Genomic DNA, 18,881 nt, shown 5'->3' with positions numbered 1-18,881 from the left:
AGGAATAGGAAGCTTCAAAACAAGTTATGGCTATTCATAAAAGCGTAATTGCAAATGGATTTTCGTCAGATGTCATAAGTTGCGAATGCTTTGGTGGACATGTATGCAAAGTGTGGAAGCATAAAGAAAGAACGCAAATTATTTGGTAGAACGTCTAAACAACATGCAGTCACGTGGAATGCTATAAACATAGGGCAACAAGATAAACTTAGACAAACAATATGGAGCCTCAACACAACCCTCCAATTGGCTCCCAAAAGCCCAAGTGATCGCACAGTGTGGTGCTGCTACTTTCTCTGCTTCTGAACGGATTTTTACTTCTTCATGGTCCCTCAGATAATGAAACTGGGCACTTGTTGGGCAGTACTCATAATAATAATAGGAAAGGAAGGATGTTGATAAGTGAAAAGAGAGGAGAATGGAGTAGAAGAGTTGTAGATGAAGCAGAAGTAGTAGCAGAGTATTAGTGTTCAGGATATGATTATGTGTTTGTTGATACATTTCTAAGAGATGAGAATGGATTTTCAGTTTGTGAATGCAATCCCTACTGCACTGGACTTGACTATTCACAACTTGTTCCAAATTGTGTGGTGGATGCCAGCCAAGGAGATCCCACATTCTTGAAACCATTTTGGATTGCAAATGTAGAAACGGTAGCAACAGTAGTGCCACCATGGTACAAAATGAGATACGACATAAACAACCATTTGGAATATGTTGCCACATCACTAGAGTTAGAGAAACAGATTTGCGCCATTGATGAACTTGTGGAAAATGCGGTCATAAAAGGAAGATATATTGTTCTTGGAACAGGTTCTACCCAGCTGATCAATGCCGCTATTTACAACCTTTCCCAAGCCCACAATCTGCCAAACCCATCAAAGTGGTTGATGCTACTCCATACTATGGCTTGTATAGAGAACAGAAAGAGATGTTCGACTCAATGGACTATGTGTGGAAGTTAAAAGCTAGAACTTGGGTTACAAAAGTTGAGAAATTTGATACCTCTATGTTCATTGAATTTGTAACATCTCTGAACAATCCAGATGGTTGGTTGAAGAAAGATGTTTTGACGAGTAAGAATGTGAGAGATATAAATGATCGTGCATATTATTGGCCTCACTTTACAAGAATCCCAAGCCTAGCCGATGATGATGTTGTGCTTTTCACCCTGCTCAAGCTCATCGGTCATGTAGGTTGCCAGCATGGTGGACGATTGTTAAAGACTACGATGTGTATGAGAAGATGTATGATTACATTGAAGAAAAGCACAATTGGTAGATATAAACATAATTGGAGAGATCGTGAACATAAAGTTAGTATTCAGCACACGCGCCACATGCTCTTGGTCTCTTCATAAAAAAGGAGGATATGCATTCATTAATAAAGTGATGTTATTTGAATGACTCGTTCAAATATCAAAATGAGATCAGCAAATATTTATTATGCAATATTCCTTCGCGGAAAGATGTAAAATCTAAGTTTCAGGTCGAACTAGTTTAATTTTATAAAGGTTAATTAACCTCCCCAAAATCACATATTTTGGAGGTGGTTATTAACCACGAAGAGGTAGTTATTAACCTCTATGTCTATATAAGGGCTCCTGTTGGCTTTGTAAAAGGACATTTTGGGCTTTGGAAAAAGGGAGCACTATGTTTAAACTTTGATTAGGAGATGATATTTGGAAAGTATGTACAAATTTTGTCTTTGTAATCAAAAATTCCTCTTGAGTCCTTGGTGCAAGAAAATAAAGGAACCTGCAGTTTGAGTTCTCTTCTTCTAACTCTAAATTGTTAGAAATGTTGATTCTCTTTGTAGTGAGCATTCTCATGGTATGGTGTAGATGTTTATGAATTTATGGATCAACATTGAGCTAGTAATAGTTTTCAAGCATAGATCTTGATTGTTGTTATTAGCAGTTTTAATTTAGTAATTAAGAAAAGCCTTAGAGTCGTGTGGTGCATTCATCATCATGAGCTTTCTCACCTTTTAGTTTTAGATTCATTATTCGAAAAACTTCAAAATCATATCATACGAGGGAGTTGCTCCTCTAAACACAGAGGAAGGCCGCATACCAAGGGCCTATCCAACTATTGTAAACGATTTTTCACACACTCCATTGGGCAAATTCTACTGTGACAAATCTGTTTACCAACAACAAGTCAATAAAATTTTTATATATTCGTTTTAACAATCTTGAAACATCGTCACTAATTCAATTTAACATATTGGCTAAGAATGTGCGATGGGTGTGACAAATTATTTTTAACAATCCTGAAACATCATTACTGATTTAATTTCATAGATTGGCTCAAAATGTGCAATGGGTATGATTAGGCACAAAATTGGACTCACCCAGTTTACACGAAATCCGATAAATAATCTATAGAAATCACTTGCAAATAAAAAACTAAAAATCTTAAATCTTTCATAAGGTCACCTTCAATGTATAAACTCCCAAATTGGTTGGGGAAGATTGTGAAGACTGTTAATAGGAAATGGCACATTGTGGACCTTACATACGAAAGATGTGAAGTATCTTATCTCCCTTGCACAATATTGTTAATCTTGGGAGAAGGAATAAAGTTATTTCCCAATTCTTGACATAATTATTGTTGAGCATCAACTCTAAAAATAAAAATAATTCCAAAATGCATATCATTTAGAGTTCGGGGACAAGGTTAAATTTGTAAATATTAAACAAGAAAAGAACTAAAACAAAAGAGCAAACAAAGAAGACAAACACAAAGGAGCATAGATTTATTGTGGTTTGGAAAAACTTTCCTACATCTACACTCAAGCAGGGAATATTTTATTATGAAAATAACTGAATACATTACATGTGCTGCATACATCCATTATATAAAACTCTACGAATATGAAGAGTTGAGGGAGAATGAACAATCATATGACTGTTGGGCTTCATATCCCAACAGTTTCCTCTATGAAGTCCAACCGGTACAACCATGTTTGAAAGCATTCCTTGCCTCCAATTTTAAACCTCAAAGAACAACAAGACCTTGAGAAGACTTCATGGTTGCAAGACTTTAAAAATTACCGTTCTCTGCAGATTCTAAATTACCCTTGTAGTCTTAACATTTTACCTATATATGTAAAAATTGCTTATATTTGCAGCTTTGCCATTATCCCTTGCCAATGCATTTTCATTGTTTTGTGTTGAGGGGCTAACATTACATATGTGCTGCTTCACGTCAAAATCTGTCATGACTAGCAGCAGTTGAAATTTTCTTCTTATCACTGTGACGTGTGTATGACATTATATAATTTCCAGCCGACATGATATAAATAACTTGTCTATGCTCTTGTGATAGAAACTCTCCTTTCCAAATGTAACTTTGTTCCTAAACTTTGACGTCTCTTAAATCGACCATGATTAACATCAAGTGGGAATATCTTGGGGCACTCCTCCAAAGGTGTTCCAAACTTGGAGGGAGGAGGCTTAACACCAATTTTCTCCATTGTAAAGTTGTGCTGATCTGGCAAATCGATTATAGCTTCAAACCTTCCTTCCTCAAACAATAGTCTATGTGAACAGACACCAGAGACAACAGTTTGAGCGGCACAAATCGGGGAATTGTTAGAAAATTATGGCAAGTCGATTATAGTTGGTGCATGACAGGAATGGGGAACAATATTGTGTCCATCACCATCTTCCCTGTCCTGTTTGCCACATGGGAACTGCAATATTTCTCACCAACACCGCTCAATTGCTTATGAGATCCCACGCTTTGATATCTTGGACCTCTTTCATCTTCAAAAGAGGAAATTGACTTACTATGGGCCACCTTATCTGTACAATGAGGGACAACTTTGGCCTCCTAACCTTTTTCTTGGTCGACATACATCTCTTTTCTCTCAACCGTGTCTTCTATGAGGCCAGTCATGTATTCTCCTACATTAGTTGTTCCTTTAACTTCTTGCATAGGTGACTTCTCACCTATCCTTTCACCATTATCCATGGTGAGCTTATTGTTTTCTCCTTTATTTTCTTCTACAATGAACTTCTTGTCTAATCTAGACTTTTTGTCCTCTTGGGACATATTTACAGTTTTCCAACTGCAACATTTTGTGCACTTTGAATGCATTGGATTATGTAGTCTGAAAGTAGAAATAAGAGAAGCCATTCTATAAAAGGTCAACACTAAGTATTCTACTAGTCTTGTCTTCCTTTTCTCTCTTCCACAATTCTTTCATGACATCTTTCTTATATTGGGTATCACCATCACCTGTGCACTCAAGAATTGCATTAAGCTCATATTTAAGAGCTTTAAAATCTTCTTCAACTTCATCTTTTGGCTTATCTTTGCAGCCATCCTGCCAATGCACATGGTGGATTCCTTTTCTCTTTCCATGCACAACCTTATGCTCTACTAGGTTTAAATTCCCAATAAATTCGTTAATAATAGAATCGATTTCACCATCTTCCATCTCTGATCTAGTCTCACCTTGGCTTTGATTCCAATTGTAGATATTAAACAAGCAGAGAACTGAAACAAAATAGAAAACAAAGAAGACAAACACAAAAGAACACAGATTTATCATGGTTCAGCAAAACTTGGCAACATCCACACTCAAGCAGGAAACGCTTTATTATGGAAATAACTGAATACATTATATAAGCTACACATAACGATTATATAGAACTCTATGAATACGAAGAGTTGAAGGAGAATGAACAATCATATGACCATTGGACTTCATATCTCAACAGAATTTGAGTGCATCTAAACTCCATGACAAAAGAAATCACTCTGCAATATCCAATCATAATTTTGGCAAGGAAATTTCTTAATCAAATACCAAAGAATTAACAATTTGTACACTTATCTCAAATTAGAGTCGTCGGGCACAAAAAAGGGAGGCATATTTTGTTTTTTTCTCTTTTTACATGAAGCCTCACAAAACTCTCAAAAATAGAATCTTTAACAATGTCTCTTAGATTATGGAATATGATTTTTATACAATTGATCTCATAATAGTTAGTTTGACTTACTTTTTAGCTCTTTCTTCATCTTTTGCTCTTTCTTCATCTCTGCAGTGCCCTTAATTCAATAGGATATGGAGCTATATGAATGGAAAAAATGTTGTGGTTTGCTTGAATTTTCCAAATTAGAAATAATGCATTTTTACACTGATATTTTTAATCACATTCAAGATCGATTATACTCTAGGATCCAAAAGGTGAATGTAAACTATTGTTCCAAAATTTTTTCATAGACTCCAAAATTCCACTTCAATTAACTGTGAAAATCTGTAATTGTAATGTTTTTTTTGTACCTTTAGGACTAATTGATATGTATAATGTTGGAGGTGATGTTGAAGGTATAAAGGTATATTGACGAAACTAGATAGCTTTGTGATTTTATGACAAAGTTCTCGAAAAAGTTGATAGTTTCAAAAGACAATTGTAAATCTTTGCAAATTTTTCCCTCACATCACTTTTAACTCTTGTTTTGATATTTATTAGTTGTTATCTCCACTTTTAACTATTGTTTTTCTTTTTCTATTTTTTAAAAAATGATAATTACTTGTTATGTACAAATTAGCTCATATTGTATTGTGATGTATATTTATTTAACTTTTTATTTTAAAAATTTATTTAGATTTTAATTTTTAATTTTTGTTTATATATATATATATATATATGCGAAAAGTCGCATGTCATTGAAATTATAATCATAAATTGGTTCAATAGCTCGTGGAGTTTTTCTTTTGTTAGAAACATTGTTATTTTTGCATATTATTTTTTTCGTATTTTTCTTATTAGTTTTTCATAATAGATTTTTTGATGGTGTTTTTTAAAATGATTTTTTTATATTTGATAAATTAAATTTAAATAAATAATATTTATTTATCAATTTAAATGATTTTAGTCAATATTATGCTATTTGAATTGAAAATTATTAATAAATCTAATTTATTCACATAAGATTATAGTTATTTAAAAAATAATTATTGTGATCTCTACATTACCTCATGTGAACTATTTATTTAAATTTTGATTTTTAGAATTAATTTAGATTTTAGTTTTTAAATTATTTTTAAATTACTTTATTTTTTCTTTAAATATTATTTTTTAGTTTCTATAATTTATTTAATCAATTATTATTTTTTCATATTATTTTGGTATTTCTATTATTAATTTTTCATAATAATTTTTTGATAAATTTTTTTTTAAATGATTTTTTTAATATTTAACAAATTGAATTTTAATAAATATATATTTTTTTTTTTGATGAATAGTCATTTTCAATTAATAAAATTTACTAAGATTACAATTCACAAAAAAAGGCCGGAGGATACAGGATCACCTCGTGAATGAGTTCAATTAGCCGAAGCTGGAGCAAACAACATGGCCGTAGCCAGCAACTATAAACTATTCATCAAAAAAAATATTTAGAACAACCTCATGCTGCCAAGGCAGTACCAGCAGAGGGAGGAGGATCATCTTTATCAAGAAATCCCCACGCATAAGTGGGATTGTGAGGCGGACTAGGAACAGTCCAGCCGTCAGCAGCATCCGCAGGATCTGGGATAGTTGCAGTTTCTGCATCATTTTTGTCTGACTGAGGAGGAGAAATTGCCAAGGCCAGCCAGAGAGACTTACCAGAGTGCGCCCGTCCAGGGGGAGGAGCCGGAGACCAGCCAAAGCCTACCCAGGAGGGGAGCCGAGGACCGGCCAGAACCACCACGTGGTGGGGAAGCGGAGCAGTTCCTCCAACCGCCATGACCACTGCCGGGAGAGCGATGGCAGGGACCCTGGGAGTAATAAATAATATTCATTATCGATTGCAAACACAAAGCGTTGCTAGTCAAACGAGATTTTGGTGAGAAATAAATAAACTGTTAATTAATTCCTCCCTGCGAGTAAAGATGAAAAAAATTGCTTTTCCGTCTGATCACAGTACTTTTCTGCCGTTTCGACGATGCATTTCCAGCGTCCATCTATTTTAGCGTGTGGCATATTAATTACTTTTAAATTTCTTAAAAATGGAACGTAAAATTATACGTGTTCTCGCTAAAATAGGCAAGATGATTCCGCCAAAAGCATGGCGAAAACTTCTGTCTTTCTACGAGACGGCGGCAGATCAGCACAACACAATTAAATGTGTTCTAAAAATTCTGTTTATAAAAAACTTTAGGTTGCTGGGACACGAACAGGAAAGAAAAATAAAATTGTATGAGGGTAAAAAGGCCACCTGCCTTTCTTGTGTTGATGTAATTTTAAGTATAATTGATAGAACCTCTTTTATACGTCAGATCTTCAATTTGATACAGATATTTTGTTGTTCTCAACTCTCATACGTTTCCCTATGCACCTCATATTGATCTTTAATTTTATAATTTTATAAATATATATATAATTTTGTTAAAATAACTTTTCTTATATGTAATACTTTTAGTTGAATAATCTTTTAAACAAGTGCCATTAGTGGCATGTACTTGCCGTTAGAATGTATTGTAATAGAAACAATATTCAATATTATAATAATGAATATGTATAAGAAATTAAAGTTTAAAAAGATAGATATATAATACAATTTTTAATTATGTACTATAGAATATTTTAGTTTTGTAATATATATTAGAAAATAATATAATAGAAATTAACTTTGTATGTTGAACATTATTTTTACCATGCATTATCTATAACAAAATATTAAAGAAAATGTAATATATAACTTGCTAATTATTATTTTTCATCAACAATTAATAAAAAAAAAATTTAATGGTAATATTTTTAATTTTAAAAGATAATCTCGTAGGTGTGCTGCATTATGAAACTTGAAAAGGACAAGCTGAAAAGATTTCTCCGTGATGGGCAAGCTACTATGTTCATCTACGAAATGAAACATGGGCTGGAATGGGCTAGCATTATTGATGATCGGGCTGCTTTTGAAGAAGCCCTTAAGCGGTTGATTAAGGAGATGCGGATACTAGAAGCCCTTTTTCTGATAGACTTGAGTTCTTTGCTCATATTCTTGAGCGAAAGAAAGTTGTTTGGATGGAAGGAGAGCTGGGATGGACTATGTGGATTGATGATCATGATGATATTCTGGATTAGCTTATCTAATTTCTCTTTTTGTAATCTCACTGAAACTATTACATTTGTGCTAATTGATTGATCATGGATTACTAGTTGAGCTAGGAGGTTGAGGTTCACCTCCCCTCTTTTGATATTGTACCTATTTTTTTGATCTATCGATTATTTAATTTTAAAAAAATTAAAAATTAAAAATAAAATTATGAAATAAACATTTTTAAAAAATTACATTATGTTTTAAAGAAGATTTATATACATTAGAACAATAATTTACCTCACGGTCTTGATGTTTATAGGGAAAATAATAGAAGATATATTTTCATCTATTATTATTAAAAATTGAAAAACAAACTCTCCCCTGCATGTATGTTGCAGTCAAAGATGCACTGGTAGTTTTGGAATAGTGAATCAGCATCTATTCAAACTGTCCCCTGCATGTACGCTGCAGTCCTATTCTATCGCACATATTGGAGTTGGAATTAGTTGGAATTAATCATGCTAACACCCCCTCTTAATTCTAACTAAAGATTAGATAATGAAGAAAGGGGGAAAACCCAGTGTGATGAAACCCCCCCCTCAAAAAAAATGCTAACAAGATGAGAAAACTATTGTGTTACAATATCTTTCACCCCAAAAAGATCTTAGAGAAATTGAAACTTTTTCTCAATAAAGGTCTTTGTAAAAATGTCAGCAATCTGATGAGATGTGGGACAATACTGTAAATCAATGATGCCATCATGAATGAGATCTCGGATGAAATGCACATGGATCTCGATGTGCTTTGTCTGCTATTGCTGTATTGGATCTTTGCAAACCTTCAATGTACTTTGATTATCATACCAAATGATAGTCGGTTGAGGAAATGAGATACCCAACTCAGTGATGAAATTTTGCATCCAAATAGTTTGAATGGTAGCATTGACAACACCTTTATATTCAGCTTTTGTGGATGAGAGAGCAATGGAAGATTGCTTTTTGCTTGACCAACATATGGGACTAGAACCCAAATTGAGAACATATCCTGAAGTGGACTTCCGATCAATGCTATCACTAGCCCAATTAGAATCAGTATAACCAATAAGATCCAAAGTACATCCAATTGAATAATGAATCCCATAGGTAATAGTTCCTTGAACATAACAAAGGATATGCTTGGCAGCTTTCCAATGTAGCTCATTAGGCTCCTACATGTATCTTGAAACAACACCCACTGCATATGATAGATCTAGATAAGAATGAGTGAGATATAGAAGACTTCCCACAAGCTAGTGATAGAGTGTGCAATTAGGCAATGGTGTATCTTTTCCATCTTCCAACTTGATCCTAGATAGAAAAGATGTGGGTGTTGATTTACAATCACTCATTTGAAATCGAACCAAGAGACCTCTTGCATACTTGGATTGAACAATTGTGACACTTGATTCACTCTGATTGATTTCAAGACCAAGAAAGAAATTGAGAAGGCCCATGTTTGTCATAGAAAAGGTATCATGTAAAGATGCCTTGGTTTCTGCAATTATTGAGCATGAATCACCTGTGATTAGTAGATCATCTACATAGAGCACTATGAGTAGCAAAGAGTCAGATGTTCCCAACATATAAACATTTGGATCAGATTTACATCTCACAAATTGTTGAGACAGAAGATAAGAATATATTTTAGCATACCAAGCATGAGGTGCCTATTTGAGGCCATAAAGTGATTTCTTGAGCTTGCATACTAGTGAAGAATTATGTACATTCCCTTGTGGCTGCTCCATGTAGATCTCCTCATCAAGATCACCATGAAGAAAAGCATTTTTCACATCCATGTGATGAAGCTCCCACCTTTTTGTTGTTGCAATGGCCAGAGCCAATCGAATGGAATCCATTTTTGCAACAGGAGCAAAAGTCTCATCATAATCAATGCCTTGAAGTTGTTGAAAGCCTTTGGCTACCAACCTTGCTTTGTATCTACTTGACCATTTGCTGATTTCTTTGTTCGATAGATCCACTTGCACCTGACAAGCTTGTGATTGGATGGAAGTGGTACCAACTCCCAAGTTTGGTTTGCAATAAGAGAATTGTACTCCTCATCCATGTCAGCTTCCCAATGAGGATTTCCTATAGCTTCTACATAAGTTAGAGGATCTGATACTTGAAGAAGATAAGCATGCATTGGAATAATGGAATCGATAGCTGAAAATGCATGAGAAGCATCATATATATCATTCAAGCTCCTTGTTCTTTGTCTTCTCATAGGAGATGCTAAATCATCACTTGAATCCCAATTGAGACTTGCATGTTCATGTTCATCAGATTCAAGTGAATCTAAAATTAGATTTGTGGTATCTCCATCATCTTCAAGATCTGTGAGAGGAGGAAGCATAGAAATGGTAGTAGGTTGCATTTGAGATGCTAGCATGGGACTTTCATCAAAATATACACTCCTCTCAATGAAGAGTTGTTTTGTAGAAAGATCTAGCAATCTATAACCCTTTACACCATTTGGATAACCAACAAAGATACATTTCTTTCTTTGAGGCTCCAAAGCCTTCCTTTTATCAATAGGAATGCGAGCCCATGCACGAGATCCAAAAATACAAAAATGAGTGACCGCTGGTTGGATACCTCTCCATGCTTTAAAAGGAGTTTTTCCTTTAACAGATTTGTGAAAATATCTATTTTGGATATATGAAGCATAGTTGATTGCTTCAGCCCACAGTTTTGAGGGAAGTGACCTAGCATGCAACATGCAACTAGCCATCTCCTTTAATGATCGATTTTTCCTCTTAGCTACCCCATTTTGCTGTGGAGTATATAGAACTATGTTCTGCAACTATATTCCTACTTCATCACAAAGATTTTGGACATCATTGTTCACATACTCCCCCCCATTATCTGTATGGAGGATCTTAACCAATTTTCTAGATTCTTTTTCTACATGGGCTTTGAAAAGCATGAGATTTTCAAACACTTCAGACTTGTATTTAAGAAAGTATACCCATGTGTACCTTGAGTAATCATCAATGAATGTAAGGACATATCTAGCTTTGCTCATGGAAGGCTCAGGAAAAGGACCCATTAAATCACTTTGAACAAGCTCTAGAGGAGAGGAGGCTCTCCATGAGATTCCCTCGGGAAACTTTTCTTCTAGATGTTTTCCAAGAGCACAACCTTCACAAACTCCATTAGGGAATTCCATGGTAGGCAAGACTTTTACCATTCCTTGATTGCTAAGTTGCTGCATGTATGCAAAATTCACATGTCCAAATCTTTCATGCCAAATTCTACTTTCATCATTTGCATGTGTTAGAAGTAAAGTTGAATCTGATTTTGCAAAAAAATTAGATAAAGTGTACAAATGAGATTGATAATTTACCTTACCAACAACAATTTTGGAGTTGTCTTGCATGTCATAGATCATGACTGAATCTGGTGTGAATTCAACTCTACTCCCGATTCCAATATGTGTCATTTGATACACAAAAATTAAATTTACAGAAAGTTTTGGGATATGCAAGACATTCTTAAAACTTCCAATTCCAAGCTCTACCTTCCCAATTCTAGTTGCTTCTATAGGAGATCCATCTCCCATGAGAATAGGAGAACCAAAATATGGTTTCAAAGATGAAAGAGCATCATTTGTGGCTACCATGTGGTGTGAAGCCCCAGAATCTATGATGCATGCATCTGAGGAAGAATGAATAGCTATCAAGGCATGAGCATTGCCTTTGGTTTTTGGTGCTTTTTCTTTCTACTTCTTAGCACTCTTAGGAATAAAACCACCAATATTATGTTGTTGAAGTGTCTGCACCATGAGATCGATGGTCTTCTCCATGCATGATGATTCTAGATGATACACATAATTGCAATAGGTGCACTTTGATTTGTCCTTTGTGTCCTTTTCTTTTGAACCTATGGACCCATATGAAGGTTTTGGATTACATTCCTTTCTTGGATCTAAATCCTTCTTCTATTTTCCTTTAGATTGCTGATTGGATTTAGAGTTATTCTTCTTGGTTGTATGCACAATGAGTGCATGAGCCTTAGAATTCCTTAAGGTACCCATCTTAATAAGTGTTTCCTGCTCATGTATTAAAGATTCAATGAAGGCATTGAGTGTGGGAATCTTCCAATTTCCCCTGTTGTGATTCTAAATGTGTGGAAGGAAGAAACAAATACTACATATTTTGGACCCAAATTTGATAGAATGGCAAGAATTAACTTACTTTCTTCTTTGGATTTATCAATACCACATCCTTTCAGCTAAAGCAACAAAGCTTTGAACTTTGTGAAGTAATCTTGGATATTGTCAAAATTCCTTGGATCTAATGAGATGAGCTCATTTTCAAGGATATGACCCTACATTTCATCTTTCTTGCCAAATAGGGTCTCCAAGGTATCCCAAACTTCACTTGGAGTTGTGCATGCCTCAACATGGAATAACAATTCTTGAGATATGGACAAGCATAATAGACCAAATGCTTTATCCATATGGTTGAAGTATTTAGATTTCTCTACTACTAGATTGGACTCAACCTCTTTATTCTTAACTATTCAATAGAGACCTTTACTTTGGAGCTAGAGTAAAATTTTAGGCTTCCAATCAAAGTAGTTGTATGGTGTGAGAATAATAGAGGCTAGAGATTCCATTTTCCAGTTTTTATTTTCTATACCTACAATAGAGAATATTATATTTTTCCCTTTCTTATAACCTACTCTGATACCATGTAAAATTCACAGACTTAGCAAGAAAAAAATATAGAGAAAGGTAAAAAACAAATCTTTGCAAAAAAAGAAAATAGAGCATGTAATATTAAACAGAGTAGAGCTCAATAAAATTACATTTACTATACGTTTTCATCAGCTCTTATTATTAAAAATTGAAAAACAAACTCTCACCTACATGTCCACTGCAGTCAAAGATGCACTAGCAGTTTTGGAATAGTGAATCAACGTCTATTCAAACTCTCCCCTGCATGTACGTTGTAGTAAAAAATTGTGTTGGAAATTTTGGAACAGTGAATCGGTGTCTATTCAAACTCTCCCCTACATGTATGTTGTAGTCTTATTCTACTACACATACTAGAGTTAGAATTAGTTGGAATTAATTACGCCAACAAAAATTGGAATTCCCTCCTCGAAAATTCAAATTTTTATGAGGAGAGATTGAGGAGGGTGCGTCAGAGGTGTTGATATGTTTGCTTGGAAATGTAGGTCCTCTGGTAACTATGTATGACCCCATCAACAAATTATGGAAAAAACTCCCTCCCGTCCCTACCCAATTTCAATTCTAATCATTTTCGAAATGTATCTATATTAAATAGAAACTAGTTTTATTAGAGTCACATGAGCACTACAACTACACTGCAGGTTTGAAATGGAAAAGATTGGCAAGAAATTTCAAGGCCATTTTGGTCTTTGATTTTGTGTCTTGTGAATGGTGGCAAAGCATAGATATGTTGCAAGAGGAAGAGGAAGAGAAAGAGGAAAAGGAAGAGGAAGACTTTGAGTGTTGTGCATGTTCCCATGAAGGACTGATTTACATTGTAGGAGGAAGAGGAAGAGTGAAAGGTGAAATCACAAGCCAAGCTACTATTTACAATGTGGAGAGAGATGAGTGGAAGCTTCTTCCCAACATGATTCAAAAGGACTATTATGTTACTTTTTTTTATGGAAAACATGATGTATGTCATGAGAACATATCATTAGGAGCTTCAACGGTTCAACACAGAAAGAGGAGTTTGGTCCACTTTGCCCAACATTTGGTTTCTTGAAAATTGTGTCAATCCCATTGTGACTGCATTTGTGTTGGAATATTTAATGCGGTTGTTGTTTGTACCTGGAGCCAAATGCCCACCTACCACCCCTAAACATTCAAAAAATTTATTACGGGTAGGTGAGTTTTCAAATTCAGAAATGGGGGGAAAACATTTTGCAAGTATAACAAAAGGAATGATTAGATTCATTCGACCAGTGAGAAGAAGAGTAGATTAGAAGTTGCAGAGAAGGAAGAAGAGAGAAGTGATAAGTAGATCCAGACGTCAGAGTGAAGAGAAAAGGAAGTTCATTTCATGCTTGTAGTTGCACGTGTTTCTTCTCTGATCATTCTGTGAGTTGAATGATTTATTATTTCATTCGTCCTATTGAAGCAGTGATTGCTCCAGGCATTACTGTATGCAGCCATGAGAGCTACAAGTTTGAAGTTTCTAATATTGAAGTTGTTCAAGTTTTACCAGTTTAGGGTTTTCTAGTTGAAGCCAAATGCTCCCAGATTTTGCAATAGTTTGAATCTAAGTTGAATAGTAAGCAAGTAGGCATACGTGATTCCATTGTTTCTTGTTCATTGCATTTGTGAAATTTATTGTTTGAGTATTTCAAGCTTTGGGTCTTTGGTTTTAATGGTGAAAATATTTATGTCATAAGTCTACACTCAGTATTGTCTTTGTAGAAGTCATCTGCAGTTCAAGCCGAGTTCACTCCATAACGTCTTCTATCGAGCTCCTCCCTACAGTGGCTACCGAGTTCACTCGGCGCCTTCTTCTACTGAGCTCCACTCTACAGTGGCTACCGAGTTCACTCGGTAATTGCATTGCTTAACGAGTTCACTCGGTAATCACACCCTGCAATGTCTATCGAGTTCTTCATTTGTCGAGTTTATTATTCATCTACCGACCTCACTCAGTATCTAGTGTTTACCGAGTTTCTCTTCATTTACCGAGCTCACTCGGTAAACTCTCCTGCCACTTGGTTTCTTAAGTTACCGAATAATTTTTGGCACTCAAAAACTTTTAGGTTTAGGGTTGTGAGTTTTGAAGTTGTATTAATATTTCTCACAATTTGGGCATCTGTATTGCTTCTAGTTGGATGTTGTGGTAGAATTTGAGTCTACACAGAAATTGTGGAAGATTGTTGATGATCTTCCTGAGGCTCTCGAAAAAATTGATGTTGTAGTGCATGGTGATGGGATTTTCTTGAGTGGGCTCCAATCGAGCACCAAAAATGTAGTTTTCTATATCTACCAACCTCCATTACAAATAGAAACAGAAATAGGGGTGAAACTAAAGATACAAAGATGGGTTTCTATTGAGAAGTCCCCATACTTGTCCCATGACATCAAGATCCAATCTGTGGCCACTATGATTGTTTGATTGCTTTTGTTTTTTTTCCAAATTGATTGTCATTTTATTGGGCTCTTCAAATTCTTTGTTGTATTGTGGTTTTTCATTAGCTGTGAAGAACTAATCTTTCCATCTATTTTGAGAAGACACAAATAGATTTATTTTGGTTTACCTTCTATTTTTATAAAACATTATTTTTTGATCAATTTCATAGCCTTTTTTTTTCCTGCACATTCTACCATTTTCTTTCCTCGTAATGTTGTCGTGTTGGATCTGGGATGTTTTCATGTTGAGAATTAATTCATGTGTTACCAGTCTTTTTTGATTGATTTTCATAGTCTTGGTAAAATGATTAATTTTTTTTTAAATGCTAAAATCCCCATTTCAAAACATTTAATTTATGCATGGAGCACTGAACTCGGGTGAACGAGAGTTAAAAATTGCAAGTGTCAAGAAACAATATGAGTTAATTGCAGTTATATATACATGAACTATTTCAATTCTTTTTTTCACCAGTTGGTTTAAAATTTCTGGAAATTGGACAACTTTGTGAAATACCATTTAATTTCTCATTCCTATGAATATATTAGATTATTAATAATTTTGAATTTAAATAACATAATATTTACTATTTTTTAAAAATAGATTAATAAATATTATTTAAATTCAATATATCAAATATGAAAAAATAATGTCATCTCTAACAATTATTATATTGACTAAATAAATTATAGAAATTTAAAAATAATAGTTAAAGAAAAAACTAAACTAATATAAAAAAACAAATTAAAAATTAAAGCCAAAATAAATTTTAAAAATCAAAAGTTGAATAAATAGAGATCACAAGATGAACTAATGTGGAGATCAAATAATTATTTTTTACATAAATAGGAAAAGAAAAATGATAGTTAAAAGTGGAGATTTAAAATATAATTTTATATGAATAAATTAGATTATTAATTTTTTTCAATTTAAATAACATTATATTTACTAAAATCTTCTAAATAGATTAGTAAATATTATTTATTAAATTCAATTTATCAAATATTAAAAAATAATTTAAAAAATTCCATCAAAAAATCTATTATGAAAAATTAATAAGAGAAATAAATAATAATAATATGAACAAATAGCAATGTCTCTAACAAATATTCTATTGACTAAATAAATTATAGAAACTAAAAAATAATATTTAAAGGACAAAGAAAAAGGAAAACAATAAATAGAAAAAGAAAAATAAGAGTGAAAAGTGGAGATACCAACAATAAATATCAAAATAAGAGTTATGAGTGCAGTGAGCTAAGAATGACTGATAAATAATTAATGGGAAGGATTTACAATTTTTCAGTCAAACAATAACTTTTCCATCAAGAAATCAATTTCTAGGAACAAAGTTCCCACAAATAGCCTGCTAGCTAATCAATGTTCAAAAATCTATTTAATTTATTTAAAATTGAACAACTTTAAATTTATTTTATTTTAAACTTATAAATGCTCAAAAATTAAATTTATTAATTTAAAATTAAAAAAATTAAATTTAAATTTTTTTTTGTTAAATTATAAAAATATTAAATAAATAAATTAAATGATTATAAATAAATAAAATTTGGAAACTAAACCAATTTATATATAAGTTGTTGAAAATGGTCAATTTTGTATTTTAAAATTTTTATTGTTAAGTTTTAATCATTTCATTATTTATTTGTTTAAATCTACTTATTTTGATTAATATTTAATTATATGTTCTTATAACTTTTTTACTTTTATAATTTAATACTATTTCAAGAACTCAAAATTTGGTATCAATAGATTTTTAAAGTTTTTTTTATATCATCATGAAGTTGTTATCATCTTTATAATTTAATGACATAAAATTAATGTACAAGATAATCTAGTTTCAAAAAATCAATAAAATGATTGAATTTTTAAATCAATTTATTTTTTAAGATGGACAAGGATATTCAAATTTCAGACTCTAATGTGAATATGGAAGGTGGAAGGTAGAGGTCCCTTAGCAATAAGAACAAATATGTGATTATGGACCCCAAGCCCAAACATGAGCACCATATTAGCTCACACTCCACTGGTAGTGGTAAATGCAAACTGCCTCAAAAAAGGCAAAAGAAAAAGGTATACTAGAAGGAATACATTGAGGATGATAAAGAGGATATTGCTAGTAAGGGATAAGGTGGAGAAAGTAGCCACTGAAGCCCTCTTTTGTCACATGTCTCAAACACCCTAAAGAATGATACTCCTGACAAATAGGTGGACGAAAAAGGTGAGACTCTCACCTCCCCTCCTCGTTAGCACAACAAAGGAAAACATACCTAGGATAAGGACCCCCAAGGAACCTTCGTGGATGAAAACCAAAATAATGATGAAGGGTTGGAGGCCATTAATAGAAGTTTCAAGAAATTGGAGGAGAGGCAAGAGATTGTTGAGAAAATATTCAATGATGTGACCAATTTTGTGGTTAGGGTTATGAACTCTACGATATCGATGCTTCACCTTTTGCATGCTGAGAAGGAATGCCTTATTTTTCTAGTGGGGGTGGACATCACATGCTCTCTATAGGTTCCTAGTGGATGATTGACTACAACTACTATTGGATAAGCTAGAAGGGAAGAGAAGAACAAGGAGAGTTAGCTCTCCCTCTTGGTCTAGTCTTAGATTTTGTTGTGTTCCTTATTTTGACACTCAACCCATGTGGGCTTTGTTCATGGTACTTTTTTTGACTCTCTTTTTATATGGGCTATGTAGATATTTTGTTTAAGACAACTTGCAGTTACTTTATGATAGTTAGATTTTGGGACACTCTAATGTGGGATTTTTTTAAATTAATAAGGGGGTAGGTTAGTATGTGCTACTTTTGATTTGTAGTTAACTTGCAACATTTTATTTTCTAGGTCAACTCCCATTCTTCGTTGTTTTTTAATTTAAAAAATAATTAACTTTCTAATCTATTCAAAACTTCTAAAAATAAAATAATTTGTTAAAAACAACTCAAACACATTTTTTTATACACACAAATATATTTAAAATAAAACAATTTTTTTTAATTTATTTAAAAACTTATATATATATATATATATATATATATATATATATATATATATATAATCATTAGGAAAATAATTAAACTTTAAATAATCAACATAATAAATGAAAATTAAAGCTTAAATTCTAACTTCTCAATAAAAAAATGTTACATCAATTATCAACATTATGTTGGTCCTCAAGTTGACAAGGTGTATGCGCATACTCTCTCTAAAACCTAGCCTTAGTCAATTGGGATAAGTCTACAAACCAAAAAGAATTGAAGGTTGGATTGGAGACATAAAGAAAATGAAAACATAAAAGTTATTGGGATACATTCTTTTTAACTAATCTGGGGGATATTTTCACCAAAAATTGAAGTATCTCCAAAACTCCAATAAATGGTATTAGTTTTAAGTCCTCAAAATTTTGCACCCAATGCAACTTGAATGGGCAAAAATGGAGTTCATACGCTTGAGATATGGCCAGTCAAAGTTGGGTCAAACCTTGGGTAGAGGTCATCAAAAAGGAAAAATTTCAAACTCTCCAAAATTGGTCAAAGTTGGCACCAAAATGAGGGTCTTGTCGAGAGCTTTTTGGAAACATTTGTTTCGTTGAAATTGAACTCCATATGCAAAAGTTATGTGCAGTCAAAGTTGGTTGACCAGAAGGATTAA

The 18,881-nt window shown here is 33.2% G+C and overlaps 1 pseudogene; it reads left to right on the top strand.

Moving 5' to 3' along the window:
• Positions 1-221: 221 nt before the first annotated feature.
• LOC149576251 (tryptophan aminotransferase-related protein 3-like) lies at positions 222-1,281 on the top strand (annotated as a pseudogene).
• Positions 1,282-18,881: the final 17,600 nt, after the last annotated feature.

This window comes from Cupressus sempervirens, chromosome 1, assembly GCF_028749045.1.
Source record: "Cupressus sempervirens isolate cs-2001-9-10 chromosome 1, ASM2874904v1, whole genome shotgun sequence".
NCBI classification, from domain to species: Eukaryota; Viridiplantae; Streptophyta; class Pinopsida; order Cupressales; family Cupressaceae; genus Cupressus; species Cupressus sempervirens.
Note: the sequence above shows the minus strand (reverse complement) of the source record. Positions and strands in the feature narration are given on the sequence as shown.